The sequence below is a fragment of the Triticum aestivum genome, chromosome 3A (genome assembly GCF_018294505.1).
Source record: "Triticum aestivum cultivar Chinese Spring chromosome 3A, IWGSC CS RefSeq v2.1, whole genome shotgun sequence".
Classification (NCBI taxonomy): Eukaryota; Viridiplantae; Streptophyta; class Magnoliopsida; order Poales; family Poaceae; genus Triticum; species Triticum aestivum.
Window position 1 is genome coordinate 471,876,601 of NC_057800.1, and position 17,107 is coordinate 471,893,707.

Here is a 17,107-nt window from a genome sequence, read left to right on the forward strand (position 1 = left end):
CATCCACATGAATAAACATTTAACCGGACTTAGCACTCATGTGATTCACCGGAGTCTCTGTCATCAAAACTGGCATTTGTCAGGATAAGATAATACCAAACTTGGACATGGAATAGATGATTCAAAGGAATATATGACTCTGCAGAGTTTGTACGAAATTTTTTCCCACAGCCAACGGATTTCCGTAGTCACGAAGGACTAGTTCCGTTTACGGTATTTCGGAAGAAAACATAGCTAACCAGTACACATCCATCCTACCTCTCGATGCCAGGAATCACCCTAGACATCGTCCAAGAAAAACTTTTGAGACGGGGAGATCACAATCTCGAATATCATGGGATCAAATTTATATACGCGCGCTCTACGGGGTGCCCCCCTCTCGGTCCCAACCGGAAACACCCATGCCCCCTGACCGGATGACTGGCTTTAATCCAGGGCCATGGAACCATCATCACGGCCTCTCCTTTTGGTGTGTACCAAGAAAGCGGTTTGCAACTTACTAAGCCATATTCCTTGCGGAAAACATGTGGTAGTACAGGGAAGGAAAAATAGAAGGAACTGGACCGATACAGGTTGACACTGAAGTCATATAGTCTGGCATAAGACTGGCATGCTACAACACTGCCATCTTACCCATCCTCATGCCAACACATGGCCATGCATACTCACATCCATCAACTTATGGATTTTCGAAACTCACTTGCCTCATCATTGCATGTAACATGACATTCGTCGGTATGCTCATCAACATGCCATGAAACTACTTAATGCAAACATGCCAAAACAATCATCATATCAAAAGTTCAAACATGCTTGCCTGGTTCAGAGTAGTCGGAGCCTAGCTCGGTGAAGTTCGCGGTCCCGTCACCTCCTTCGGTGTCTACGTTATAAAGAAACATACGCGCTAACGTAAATACCGTGAGGTGCACAAAATTATTCCAAATATTTTTCAAATAAATCTGATAAAAAACTAGACAAAATTCTAAGGAGGACAGAAAAGAATCAATCAAAAATACTTTTTTGTTTAAAAGTTATAAGGGTTTTAGTCTAGGGACTCATCTATAATGAAACAGAAAGTTCCCAGGGGCTAACTTATAAAAACAGAAAACGCTTCGATTGAGAATACGCCGGCCTAGAGGGGAGATGCATTTTGGCAGAAGACGTTTTCAGAAAACGGTTCGTTTAAAAGATCAGAGAGGCTGACAGGCGGGTCCCGCCCGTCAGGTTTGAAATTTCAAAAGAGGCGGCAGAGCTCGACGGTGCCCGAGAGCCGCGGTGGTCGCCGGCGGCGATCCACGGTGAGTCAGGGGGATCGGAGGTTACCAACGTGTTCACCGTGTCCTTCCGCGTTGGTGGGTGGTGGTGGTGGTCGCCGGCGAGCACCACGTCGACGGCGGCCCTTGCTCCGGCGGACGGTGGTTCGGGCGTTGATGGAGCTCGCCGAGGAGGGCTGCGGAGGGCAAATTGAGGAGGGGGTTAGACCTCTGGTAGCTAGAGGAGGTTACTGACGGAGTTTGGGCGCCGGGGACGGCCTCACCGGAGTGAAACGGGGTGGAGGCCGAGGCGGAACGGAGCGGACGGAGTTGGGGGAGGAGACCTCCTCGAGGTCCTCCTATTGGCCTGGCGGGGCATTGGTGAGGTGCAGTGGTGGTGCGTGCTCGAGGGTGATCTCGGGGTCCCCTTTTATAGGCGATCTGAGGCAGTGGCCGTGAACGGAGTTCTCCGGCGATGGATTACGGCGGTGCAGTGCTTGGTCGGGAAGTTTAGGGGGTTGGCCATCAATGTGGAGGTCCACTGGCTCCACTCCGACGCTCAACGGACTAGGATTAGAAGCTTAGGGCAAGTTTTGTCGGAACGGGACGGCGCGGGTCCGTCGGCGGCATAGAGCGCGCCCAGTGCTTGTCGGGCCACGGTGATGGTGCAGCGGGGCTGCACTGGCATGCATGAGCCATGCGTAGGGCTAGAGAGCAAAGGGCGGCACGGAACGACATTGCAATGCTGGTGCTGCCACTGTTGGCCGCTATGGGTGGCGTGGCCACCGCAGAAGCCGCCAGCTCCGGCGATGCTCGCCGCCTCCGATGCCAGGAACCAGCCAAGTGCGCGTGCGGCGCTCTGGACAACAAGGAGGGGCTGCACACATCGCGCCACAGCACACTGTCGACGCGTGACTGAACCCTGACGAAGAGAAATGACACTGAACTTTGAAACTCTGAATTTTTCTGGAAGTGTATAGAAACTGTGCAGGCCAGGTGTTCGACAGAATGATTTTGATATGTAGGGGTTTCTCCTTGAGCTGAAACTTGGTGGGGTGGCCTCTCATTGCACCAGGAGGCTGCCTGAATTTTGGTAGAATTTTTGGAGAAGAGGAGATATGAATTTCACCAAATTTGGCAAATCTGGTCCAAACTTGCAGAGACTGAAATTTGAAAAATTTGAAAAGAGGGTGAGTGTATCAAGATGGTTCTGGGTTGTGGATGCTAAGGATAATCCAGAGGAGTTGGTTTGAGATAAAAACTCAAAGGCAATGAGGTACTTGCTTTGAAAATTACTTAGGCTCATAATGAAAGACATAATTGTTTTGGGAGATAAAATAAATGAAATGAAATTCAAAAATGGTTTGGACTTAATGGGATAGAGAATTTAGATTGTTCCAAAGTGGAGGGAGGGGTTTTGGGAGGTCTCTCCACATGAGGCAAAATAAAATCATGGGTGGTTCCAAAATGAGAGAAGCCCCCAAAACTCCTAGGGTTTTCCTTTTAAATGAAAATAATCAAATTCAAAAAAATACATTTGAGAGGAGAAGAATTCAGAAGAAATTTTTTCCATAATTCAAACACCCAATTTGAAAAGGACGTAAAAGAAAATCCTTGCCAAAGGTGAAAGTTTTTACGAGGAAGGTTTTCTAGAAAAAAATTAAATGGCCTCTTTTCAAAAACCAACAAAGTTTTTGCTGAAAACCAAATAAAAATTTTGGAGTGTCACAACACCTACCCCCTTAGGAAAAATCCCGTCCCCGAGATTTCAGCTGATCCTTAAATAAGTATGGATGCTCTATCCGAAGGAAATCCTCCCTTTCCCAGGTTGCTTCACTTTTGGTGTGGTTGCTCCACTGAACTTTGAAAAACTTGATGGTTTTCTGTCGGGTCCTCCTTTCAGACTCCTCTAATATTTTTGCTGGGCGTTCCCGATAGGTGAGGTCTGGCTGCACGTCAATGTTCTCATGGGATACTTGTTTCTCTGGGTTGCTTACGCACTTCCTCAATTGCGAGACGTGGAACACGTCGTGGACATCGGATAATTCTTCGGGTAAGTCTAGCTGGTAGGCTACAGTGCCTCTTCGTGCCACTATACAGAATGGTCCGATGAATCTTGGCGCTAGCTTTCCTTTAATCTTGAATCGTTGCAATCCCCTCATAGGGGATACTCTTAGGTACACGAACTCACCGGGTTCGAAGCTGACCCCACGATGTTTCTGATCGTAATAACTCTTCTGTCGGCTTTGAGCGGTCTTGAGTCAATCTTTGATTAGCTTGACCTTTTCCTCGGCCTCTCTGAGCATGTCTGGGCCGAAGATGCGGCTGTCTCCGGTCTCTGACCAATTTAATGGGGTACGACATCTCCGTCCGTATAAAGCCTCAAATGGTGCCATCTGCAGGCTGGCCTTTGTAACTGTTATTGTACGCGAACTCGGCGTATGGCAGGCTTTCTTCCCAACTGGCTCCATAGGTGAGGACACATGCTCTCAGCATGTCTTCTAGAATTTGGTTTACGCGTTCAGCCTGTCCATCAGTCTGGGGATGGTAGGATGTACTGAAGGCCAGTTGAGTTCCCAGAGCCTGTTGTAAATGATCCCAGAATCTCGAGACGAACTGAGTGCCTCTATCGGATATTATAGTCTTCGGGACTCCATGCAGACAAACTATACGGGAGAGATAAATCCTGGCAAGCCTCTAAGTGTTGTAGGTTGTCTTCACTGGAATGAAATGTGCCACCTTGGTTAATCTATCGGTGATGACCCATATGGCATCATTCCCGTGTCGTGACCGAGGTAGTCCGACAATGAAATCCATCCCTATTTCATCCCATTTCCACTCAGGTATTTTGTTTGGTTGTAGTAGTCCGGCTGGTCTTTGATGCTCAACTTTTATGCGTTGACAAGAATCGCAACATGCAACGAATGTGGCTATGTCCCTCTTCATACCGTGCCACCAAAATCTTTCCTGAATATCCTTATACATTTTGGTTCCTCCAGGGTGGATCGAATATGGGGCGGTGTGGGCTTCAGCTAGAATTTGCTGTTTGAGGTCCTCTATATTTGGCACGCAGAGTCTGTCTCCGTACCATAATATTCCTCCATCGTCTATGACGAACTCCGAGGCCTTGCCCATACTCACCTTTCTTTTTATTCCTTTGATGCTGGGGTGACCAGGCTGAGCTTCTTTAATTCTCTCCACAAGGTCGGGCTGTATTTCCAAGTTTGATATGGTGCCTTCCGCGATCATTAACAAGTTGAGTTTGGCAAATTCTTGTTGGAATTCAGGTCTCAAGTCTGGCAGACTGTTGTCGTCCGGGCTGGGGTTCCGACTAAGAGCATCTGCCACTACGTTTGCTTTTCCTGGATGATAGTGGATACCAACATCATAATCCTTTACCAATTCCAACCAGCGTCGTTGCCGTAAGTTTAGTTCTGGCTGTGTGAAAATATATTTGAGACTTTTATGGTCCGTGTATATTTCACATCGATTTCCAAGTAAGAAATGCCTCCATTCCTTGAGTGCATGAATGACTGCTGCCATTTCTAAGTCATGAGTGGGATAATTTTCCTCATGCTTGCGAAGTTGCCTTGAAGCATATGCGACAACCTTGCCTTCTTGCATCAACATGCACCCGAGGCCCTTTCTGGACGCGTCACAATACACTTCAAAATTCTTGTGTATGTCTGGCACAATTAATGCCGGTGCTGTCGTTAATTTCCGTTTTAGCTCTTGGAAACTTTTCTTGCAGGCTTCTGTCCATTCAAACTTCTTGTCCTTCTTGAGTAACTGCGTCATTGGCTTGGCTATGGTGGAGAGTCCTTCAATAAATCTGCGGTAATATCCTGCCATTCCCAAGAAGCTTCGTATGTCTGTTACGCTGGCTGGTGACTTCCAGCCAAGTACGGCCCTGACTTTCTCCGGGTCCACTGCGATACCGTCTTGGGTCAGTACGTGGCCTAGAAAACCTACTTGTCTTAGCCAAAATTCGCACTTGCTGAACTTGGCATACAATTGATGTTTCCTGAGTTCTCCTAGCACAATCCTGAGATGTTCCGCGTGCTCTTCTGGTGTCTTGGAGTATACCAGAATATCATCGATGAATACCACAACAAACTTGTCCATAAACTTCATAAATACTTTGTTCATGAGGTGAACAAAATATGCGGGGGCGTTCGTTAATCCAAATGGCATTACTGTGAACTCATATAGTCCATATCTGGAGGTGAAGGCTGTTTTGGGGATATCTTTTGTTCGCACTTTTAATTGATGGTATCCTGACCTTAAGTCAATTTTTGAGAATACCTTGGCCTGAGCGAGTTGATCAAACAAATCGATTATCCAGGGCATCGGGTATTTGTTCTTGACTGTGACCATGTTAAGTGCTCGGTAGTCTATGCACAATCTCAGTGTTCCATCCTTCTTTTTGGCAAATAAAATTGGTGATCCCCAAGGTAAGGAGCTGGCTCGAATGTATCCTTTGTCCAACAATTCCTTTATTTGTTTCTTCAACTCAACCAACTCGGATGGTGCCATTCTGTATGGTTTCTTGTATATGGGGGTGGTTCCTGGTGCTAGCTCAATGCTGAATTCTATCTCTCGGTCTGGTGGCATGCCTGGTAGTTCTCCGGGGAATACATCTGGAAATTCACACACGACTGGAACCTTGTTTAGCTCAGAAATGTCCACCTTATTCAATCTCGGTTGCCGGGGTATTTTTCTTTCTTTGGCTGACACTCTTATTGTCTTCCCGTGGTGGTGTGTGAGAATTACGATCCGGTTGAAACAGTCAATAAAACCTTTGTTGGTGGTTAACCAGTCCATCCCTAGGATGACATCCAGTCCTTTATTTTCCAATACAATAAGATTGGCGTGAAACTTCAATCCTTCGAACTCAATAACCACATCTTGACAGTAACTCTGAGTAACTTGCTCAATCCCAGGGGACTTGATGATCATGGATTTTTCCAAGGGAAACATCAAAAAATTATTTTGCAAAAGCAAAACTTTTCGAGATGAATGAGTTTGGGCGCCGGGGACGGCCTCACCGGAGTGAAACGGGGTGGAGGCCGAGGCGGAACGGAGCGGCCGGAGTTGGGGGAGGAGACCTCCTCGAGGTCCTCCTATTGGCCTGGCGGGGCGTTGGTGAGGTGCAGTGGTGGTGCGTGCTCGAGGGTGAGCTCGGGGTCCCCTTTTATAGGCGATCTGAGGCGGTGGCCGTGAACGGAGTTCTCCGACGATGGATTACGGCGGTGCAGTGCTTGGTCAGGAAGTTTAGGGGGTTGGCCATCAACGTGGAGGTCCACTGGCTCCACTCCGACGCTCAACGGACTAGGATTAGAAGCTTAGGGCAGGTTTTGTCGGAACGGGACGGCGCGGGTCCGTCGGCAGCAGAGAGCGCGCCCAGTGCTTGTCGGGCCATGGCGATGGTGCAGCGGGGCTGCGCTGGCATGCATGAGCCACGCGTAGGGCTAGAGTGCAAAGGGCGCCGCGGAACGGCGTTGCAATGCTGGTGCTGCCACTGTTGGCCTCTACGGGTGGCGTGGCCACCGCAGAAGCCGCCAGCTCCGGTGATGCTCGCCGCCTCTGACGCCAGGAACCAGCCAAGTGCGCATGCGGCGCTCTGGACAGCGAGGAGGGGCTGCGTGCATCGCGCCACAGCGCACTGTCGACGCGTGACTGAACCCTGACGAAGAGAAACGACACTGAACTCTGAAACTCTGAATTTTTCTGGAAGTGTATAGAAACTGTGCAGGCCAGTTGTTCGACAAAATGATTTTGGTATGTAGGGGTTTCTCCTTGAGCTGAAACTTGGTGGGGGGCCTCTTATTGCACCAGGAGGCTGCCCGAATTTTGGTAGAATTTTTGGAGAAGAGGAGATATGAATTTCACCAAATTTGGCAAATCTGGTCCAAACTTGCAGAGACTGAAATTTGAAAAACTTGAAAAGAGGGAGAGTGTATCAAGATGGTTCTGGGTTGTGGATGCTAAGGACAATCCAGAGGAGTTGGTTTGAGATAAAAACTCAAAGGCAATGAGGTATTTGCTTTGAAAATTACTTAGGCTCATAATGAAAGACAGAATTGTTTTGGGAGATAAAATAAATGAAATGAAATTCAAAAATGGTTTGGACTTGATGGGACAGAGAATTTAGATTGTTCCAAAGTGGAGGGAGGGGTTTTGGGAGGTCTCTCCACATGAGGCAAAATAAAATCATGGGTGGTTCCAAAATGAGAGAAGCCCCCAAAACTCCTAGGGTTTTCCTTTTAAATGAAAATAATCAAATTCAAAAAAATACATTTGAGAGGAGAAGAATTCAGAAGAAAAGTTTTCCATAATTCAAACACCCAATTTGAAAAGGACGTAAAAGAAAATCCTTGCCAAAGGTGAAAGTTTTTACGAGGAAGGTTTTCTGGAAAAAATTTAAATGGCCTCTTTTCAAAAACCAACAAAGTTTTTGCTGAAAACCAAATAAAATTTTTGGAGTGTCACACGTGATCAACTCCTCGGTCACATTGTGCACATTATGATGATGTCCTACCGAGTGGGCCCAGAGATACCTCTCCGTTTACACGGAGTGACAAATCCCAGTCTCGATTCGAGCCAAACCAATAGACACTTTCGGAGATACCTGTAGTGTACCTTTATAGCCACCCAGTTACGTTGTGACATTTGGCACACCCAAAGCACTCCTACGGTATCCGAGAGTTGCACAATCTCATGGTCTAAGGAAATGATACTTGACATTAGAAAAGCTTTAGCAAACGAACTACACGATCTTGTGCTAGGCTTAGGATTGGGTCTTGTCCATCACATCATTCTCCTAATGATGTGATCCCATTATCAACGACATCCAATGTCCATGGTCAGGAAACAGTAACCATCTATTGATCAATGAGCTAGTCAACTAGAGGCTTACTAGGGACATGGTGTTGTCTATTTATCCACACATGTATCTGAGTTTCCTATCAATACAATTCTAGCATGGATAATAAATGATTATCATGAACAATGAAATATGATATAATAATAACTAATTTATTATTGCCTCTAGAGCATATTTCCAACAGTCTCCCACTTGCACTAGAGTCAATAATCTAGTTCACATCACCATGTGATTAACACTCACAGGTCACATCGCCATGTGACCAACATCCAAAGAGTTTATTAGACTCAATAATCTAGTTCACATCACTATGTGATTAACACTCAATGAGTTCTGGGTTTGGTCATGTTATGCTTGTGAGAGAGGTTGTAGTCAACGGGTCTTGCCATATTCAGATCCCTATGTATTTTGCAAAACTTTATGTCATATCGTAGATGCTGCTACCACGTTCCACTTGGAGCTATTACAAATTGTTGCTCCATTATACGTATCCGGTATCTCTACTCAGAGCTATGCGGATAGGTGTTAAGCTTGCATCGACGTAACTCTTTATGTCGAACTCTTTATCATCATGGCATACCGTATAGAGCCTATGACAAGAGCATAGGGGACGACCTTCGTCCTTCCTCTTTCTTCTGCCGTGGTCAAGCTTTGAGTCTTACTCAACTTCACACCTTACAACTCAGGTAAGAACCCCTTCTTTGACTAATCTATTTTGAACTCCTTCAAAAACATGTCAAGGTGTTCGTTCTTTGAAAGTATCATCAGGCGTCTTGATCTATCTCTATAGATCTTGATGCCCAATTTGTAACCAGCTTTATCCAGGTCTTCCTTTGAAAAACACTCTTCAAACAACCGTTTATGCTTTTCGGAAATTCTACATTATTTCGGACCTACAATATGTCATCCACATATACTTATCAGAAATGTTGTAGTGCTCCCACTCACTTTCTTGTAAATAAAATTTTCTAGCAAACATTGTATAAACCTAAAAGCTTTGATCACTCTATCCAAGCATATATTCTGACTCCGAGATGCTTGCTCTAGTCCATAGAAGGATCGCTGGAGCCAGCATACCTTTTAGAATCCTTAGGATCGACAAAACTTTGATTGTATCAAATAAAACTCTTTCTTACGAAAACTGGTAAGAAAACTTGTTTTTGACATCCATCTGTCAGATTTCATAATCGAAAAATACAGCTAATGCTAACATGATTCCGACAGACTTAAGCATCGCTACGGGTGAGAAATTCTCATCGTAGTCAACTCCTTGAACTTGTGAAAAGACTCTTTCCCACAAGTCGAGCTTCATAGATGATAACATTACCGCCCACGTCCGTCTTCTTCTTAAAGATCCATTTATCTCAATGGCTTGCCGATCATCGGGCAAGTCCACCAAAGTCCATACTTTGTTCTGATACATGGATCCTATCTCGGATTTCATGGCTTCTAACCATTTGTCGAAATACGGGCCCACCATCGCTTCTCCATAGCTCGTAGGTTCATTGTTGTCCAACAACATGATATCTGAGACAGGATTACCGTACCACTCAGGAGTAGTACATATCCTTGTCGACCTACGAGGTTTGATAGCAACTTGATCCGAAGCTTCATGATCACTATCATTAACTTCCTATTCAACAGACGTAGGCTCCATAGAAAACATCTTTCTATGTTGCATCACTCGCTGGTTGAAGTAAAGGTTCGACAACCTCATCAAGTTCTATCTTCCTCCCACTCAATTCTTTCGAGAGAAACTCCTTCTCGAGAAAGGACCCGTTCTTAGCGACAAACAATTTGCCCTCGGATCTGAGATAGAAGGTGTACCCAACTGTCACCTGTGGGTATCCTATGAAGATGTGTTTGTTCGCTTTGGGTTCGAGCTTCTCCGGCTGAAGCCTTAAGCATCGCAGCCCCAAACATTAAGAAACGACAACTTTGGTTTCTTGTCAAACCAATGTTCATACGGCGTCGTCTCAACGTACTTATATGGTGTCCTATCTAAAGTGAATGCAGCTGTCTCTAATGCATAACCTCAAAATAATAGAGGTAGATCATAGATCGCACCATATCTCATAAGGTTCGACTACGACGTCCGGACACACCATTACCCTGTGGTGTTCCAGGTGGCTTCAACTGTGAAACAATTCCACAATGTCTTAAGTGTTTGCCAAACTCATAACTCAGAAATTCTCATTGATCAGATCGTAGGAATTTGATCTTCTTGTTATGATGATTCTTAACTTCACTCTGAAATCGCTTGAACTTTTCAAACGTTTCAGACTTGTGCTTCATTAAGTAAATATACCTATATCTACTCAAATCGTCAGTGAAGATGAGAAAATAGTGATATCCACCGCACGCTTCAATTCTCATTGGATCACACGCATCAGCATGTATGATTTCCAACAAGTCACTTGCCCCTTTCATTGTACCTGAAAACGAGGTCTTAGTCATCCTGCCTATGAGGCATGGCTTGCATGTGTCAAGCGATTCAAAATCAAGTGACTCCAAACATCCATCGACATGGAGTTTCTTCATGCATCTTACGCCAATATGACCTAAGCGGCAGTGGCACAAGAAAGTGGTACTATCATTATTAACTCTACATCTTTTGGCGTGAACATGTGTATTACCACGACCGAGATTCAATGAACCATTCACATAGGGTGCATGACCATGCAAGGTATTATTCATGTAAACAGAATAACCAGTATTCTCTAACTTTAATGAATAACCATATTGCAATGAACATGCTCTAATCATATACATGCTCAACGTAGACACCTGATAACATTTATCTAGGTTCAATACTAATCCTGAAGGCAGATGGAGTGTGCGATGGTGATCTCATCAACTTTGGAAACACTCCAACACACATCGTCACCTCGCCCTTAGCCAGTCTCCGTTTAGTCCGTAGCTTTTGCTTCAAGTCACCAATAATAGCAACTGAACCGGTATCCAATACCCAGGTGCTACCAGGAGTACTAGTGAGGTACACATTAATAACACGTATATACTTTGAAGTTGCTAGCCTTCTAATCTACCATGCATTTGGGGTAATTCCGCTACCAGTGACCGTTCCCCTTACAATAGAAGCACCTAGTCTCGGGTTTGGGTTCAACCTTGGGTTCCTTCACTGGAGCGGCAACTGTTTTGCCATCCATGAAGTTTCCCTGCTAGCCCTTGCCCTTCTTGAAACCAGTGGTCTTGTTAAACCATCAACACTTGATGCTCCTTCTTGATTTCTACCTTTTGCGGTCTTAAGCACCTCGGACAACTCCGGGATCAATTCCATCCCTTGTATGTCATAGTTCATCATGAAGATCTAGTAGATCAGTGATAGTGGATAGAGAACTCTATCAATCACTATCTTATCTGGAAGTTTAAGTCCCACTTGATTTAAGTGATTGTAGCACCCAGACATTCTGAGCACATGCTCACTAGCTGAGCTATTCTCCTCCATCTTGTTGGCAAAAGAACTTGTCAGAGGTCTCACACCTCTCAACATGGGCAGGAGCCTGAAATCCCAATTTCAGCTCTTGGAACATCTCATATGTTCTATGGCATTCAAAACGTCATTGGAATCCCGATTCTAAGCCGTAAAGTATGGTGCACTAAACTATCAAGTAGTCATCAGGATGTGTCTGTCAGGTGTTCACAACATCCACAGACGACGTTGTAGGGGTTTGCACATCGAGCGGTGCATCAAAGATGTATGCCTTATGTGTAGCAGTGAGGACACTCCTCGGACTATGGACCTAGTCCGCATCATTGCTTACAATATCTTTCAACTTAATCTTTCTCTAGGAACGTATTGAAACAGGGAGCTACAACGTGAGCTATTTATCTATAACATATTTGCAAAGACAATTTAGACTATGTTCATGATAATTGAGTTCATCTAATCAAATTATTTAATGAACTCCCACTCAGATAGACATCCCTCTAGTCATCTAAGTGAAACATGATCCGAATCGACTAGGCCGTGTCCGATCATCACGTGAGACGGACTAGTCATCAACGATGAACATCTCATGTTTGATCGTATCTTCTATACGACTCATGTTCGACCTTTCAGTCTTCCGTGTTCCGAGGCCATGTCTGTACATGCTAGGCTCGTCAAGTCAACCTAAGTGTTTCGCATGTGTCCCGAGGCCATGTCTGTACATGCTAGGCTCGCCAACACCCGTTGTATTCGAACGTTAGAATCTATCACACCCGATCATCACGTGGTGCTTCGAAACAACGAACCTTCGCAACGGTGCACAGTTAGGGGGAACACTTTTCTTGAAATTTTAGTGAGGGCTCATCTTATTTAAGCTACCATCGTTCTAAGCAAATAAGATGTAAGACATGATAAACATCACATGCAATCAAATAGTGACATGATATGGCCAATATCATTTTGCTCCTTTTGATCTCCATCTTCGGGGCTCCATGATCATCGTTGTCACCGGCATGACACCATGATCTCTGTCATCATGATCTCCATCATCGTGTCTTCTTGAAGTTGTCTCGTCATCTATTACTTCTACTACTATGGCTAATGCTTTAGCAATAAAGTAAAGTAATTACATGACGTTTATGTTGACACGCAGGTCATAGACAAATTAAGACGACTCCTATGGCTCCTGCCGGTTGTCATACTCATCGACATGCAAGTCGTGATTCCTATTACAAGAACATGATCAATCTCATACATCACATATATCATTCATCACATCCTTTTGGCCATATCATATCACAAGGCATATGCTGCAAAAACAAGTTAGACGTCCTCTAATTGTTGTTGCAAGTTTTACGTGGCTGCTATAGGTTTCTAGCAAGAACGTTTCTTACCTACGCGAAAACCACAACGTGATATGCCAATTTCTATTTACCCTTCATAAGGATCCTTTTCATCGAATCCAATCCAACTAAAGTGGGAGAGACAGACACCCGCTAGCCACCTTATGCAACTAGTGCATGTCAGTCGGTGGAACCAGTCTCACGTAAGAGTACGTGTAAGGTCGGTCCGGGTCGCTTCATCCCACGATGCCGCCGAATCAAGATAAGACTAGTAACGGCAAGTAAATTGACAAAATCGACGCCCACAACTGCTTTGTGTTCTACTCGTGCATAGAAACTACGCATAGACCTAGCTCATGATGCCACTGTTGGGGATCGTAGCAGAAATTTAAAATTTTCTACGCATCACCAAGATCAATCTATGGAGTAATCTAGCAGCGAGGGGAAGGAGAGTGCATCTACATACCCTTGTAGATCGCTAAGCGGAAGCGTTCAAGTGAACGGGGTTGATGGAGTCATACTCGTCGTGATCCAAATCACCGATGATCCTAGCGCCGAACGGACGGCACCTCCGCATTCAACACACATACGGAACGGAGACGTCTCCCACGCCTTGATCCAGCAAGGAGGAAGGAGAGGTTGAGGAAGAGAGTCCAACAGCAGCACGACGACATGGTGCTGATGGAGTGGCAGTTCTCCGGCAGGGCTTCGCCAAGCTCACGCGGAGGAGGAGAGGTATTGGAGCGGAGAGGCTGCGCCAGGTTCAAGGGTGTGGCCGCCCTCCCACCCCTCCACTATTAATAGGTGGGGAGAGAGGGGGCCGGCCCCCCTAGATCCCATCTAGGGTTGGGGGCGGCGGCCAAGGGGGGAGGAGTGCCTCCCAAGTCAAGTGGAGGCCCTCCCCCTTAGGGTTTCCCCTCTCCCATGCGCATGGGCCTTGGGGGGGCTGGTGCCCTTGGCCCATTAAGGTTAGGGCACCCCCCCTACATCCCATGCTGCTGTATTGGACGTAGTGGAACATTTTCCGGACCTCCGAACCCCTCCGGAATCCTCCGGAACCTTCCGAAAGCTTCCCGGTACAATACCGGAAAAAACTGAACTTTTCCCGGAACCCGAACAACAACTTTCCATATGTAAATGTTTACCTCCGGACCATTCCGGAACTCCTTGTGACGTCTGGGATCTCATCCGGGACTCCGAACAACATTCGGTAATCACATACAAGTCTTCCTAATAACCCTAGCGTCATCGAACCTTAAGTGTGTAGACCCTACGGGTTCGGGAACCATGCAGACATGACCGAGACAACTCTCCGGCCAATAACCAACAGCGGGATCTAGATACCCATGTTGGCTCCCACATGTTCCATGATGATCTCATCGGATGAACCACGATGTCGAGGATTCAATCAATCCCGTATTCAATTCCCTTTGTCCAGCGTTATTGTACTTGCCCGAGATTCAATCGTCGGTATCCCAATACCTTGTTCAATCTCGTTACTGGCAAGTCTCTTTACTCGTTCTGTAACACATCATCCCGTGATCAACTCCTTGGTCACATTGTGCACATTATGATGATGTCCTACCGAGTGGGCCCAGAGATACCTCTCCGTTTACACGGAGTGACAAATCCCAGCCTCGATTCGAGCCAACCCAACAGACACTTTCGGAGATACCTGTAGTGTACCTTTATAGCCACCCAGTTACGTTGTGACGTTTGGCAAACCCAAAGCACTCCTATGGTATCCGGGAGTTGCACAATCTCATGGTCTAAGGAAATGATAGTTGACATTAGAAAAGCTTTAGCAAATGAACTACAGGATCTTGTGCTAGGCTTAGGATTGGGTCTTGTCCATCACATCATTCTCCTAATGATGTGATCCCGTTATCAACGACATCCAATGTCCATGGTCAGGAAACCGTAACCATCTATTGATCAACGAGCTAGTCAACTAGAGGCTTACTAGGGACATGGTGTTGTCTATTTATCCACACATGTACCTGAGTTTCCTATCAATACAATTATAGCATGGATAATAAACGATTATCATGAACAATGAAATATGATATAATAATAACTAATTTATTATTGCCTCTAGAGCATATTTCCAACAGGCTCTAGGTTAATAGGTTAGTCCCAAAAACCATATAAAATATCATGTAAATGGATATAAAACATCCAAGGTTGATAATATAATAGCATGAATACTTTATAAATTATAGATACGTTGGAGACGTATCAGCATCCCCAAGCTTAATTCCTACTCGTCCTCGAGTAGGTAAATGATAAAAGCAATAGTTTATAAAGTGTGAATGCTAGCAAGTGCATGAGTTTCATCAATGATAGTTCCAAGCGCTCCTAGCATTATTATATATCATAACAATAGCTCATTTTCATAAAACTTTTCATGATCAAGTAACAAGCTATTCACATGTTAAAAGTATAGATCATAAACTCTCTTGAAACTAACAAACCATATTCTCATTCATCAGACAATTGCAATTCATCTTATTTTCAGGAAGGGTCTATGTCAGAGCTTTGATTTAGCAAACTCCACATACTCGATTATCATTTAGTCTTTCACAATTGCTAACACTCACGTGATATTTATCGGTTCAAAGTTTTAATCTGACACAGAGAAAGATAGGGGCTTATAGATTCGCCTCCCAACCTTTTACCTCAAGGGTAATGTCAACAATAATAGTTCATGATAACTTACATCCAATTGGATATATATATATATATATATATATATATATATCAGGATCTTTCCAACACAATGTGCTTGCCAAAGGAAAAAATGTAAAAAGGAAAGGTGAAGATCACTATGACTCTTGCATAAGGTAGAAGATAAAAGTAAAAGATAGGCCCTTCGCAGAGGGAAGCAGAGGTTGTCATGCGCTTTTATGGTTGGATGCACAAAATCTTAATGCAAAAGAACGTCACTTTATATTGCCACTTGTGATATGGACCTTTATTATGTAGTCCGTCGCTTTTATTTCTTCCACATCACAAGATCGTATAAAGCTTATTTTCTCCACATTAATAGATCATACGTATTTAGAGGGCAATTTTTATTGCATGCACCGATGACAACTTACTGGAAGGATCTTACTCAATCCATAGGTAGGTATGGTGGACTCTCATGGCAAAACTGGTTTAAGGAATGTTTGGATGCACATGTAGTATCTCTACTTGGTGCAAAGAATTGGCTAGCATGAGGGGGAAAAGCAAGCTCAACATGTTGGATGATCCAAGACAATATACTTTATTTCAGATATAAGAAAACATAACCCATTACGTTGTCTTCCTTGTCCGACATCAACCTTTTAGCATGTCATATTTTAATGAGTGCTCACAATTACAAAAGATGTCCAAGATAGTATATTTATATGTGAAATCTCTCTTCCTTCAATATTCTTTCATGAACTGTTCATGTGACCAATTCTATGTTTGCTAACTTTCAATAAGTTTAATACCTATACTTATTCTATGTGAAGTCATTACTCCCCATGGTATAATCATATGAAACATATATAAATTCAGGTTTATGATATTTCAATTATTCAGCCATTTACTCATAGGATATACGTGAAGCACGCGAGTAAATGACAAACTACTCCAAAAGATAATAGTGAAGGACACTGAGTAGTCAAACAATTAACTAGCCATGGGAGGATTCTTTTTCATTTAATAATTCAGATACAATGATTTTATTCAAACAACAAGTAAAATTGAAAATACGCTCCAAGCAAAACACATATCATGTGACGAATAAAAATATAGCTCCAAGTAAGGTATACCGATAGTTTTGAAGACGAAAGAGGGGATGCCTTCCGGGGCATCCCCAAGCTTAGGCGCTTGAGTCTTCCTTTAATATTACCTTGGGGTGCCTCGGGCATCCCCAAGCTTAGGGTATTTCCACTCCTTATTCTCCTCATATCGATATCTTACCCAAAGCTTGAAAACTTCAATCACACAAAACTTAACGGAACATCATGAGATAGGTTAGTATGATAAAGAGTAAACCATTCACTTTGGTAATGTGAAACACAAGGTCCATAATTTTTTTCACACAATGCCTACTTTACCATATCATTTATACAATTTATATTGAGAAATATAAGTAATAGAAACTAGAAAACAAGCAAACTATGCAATGAAAACAGAATCTGTC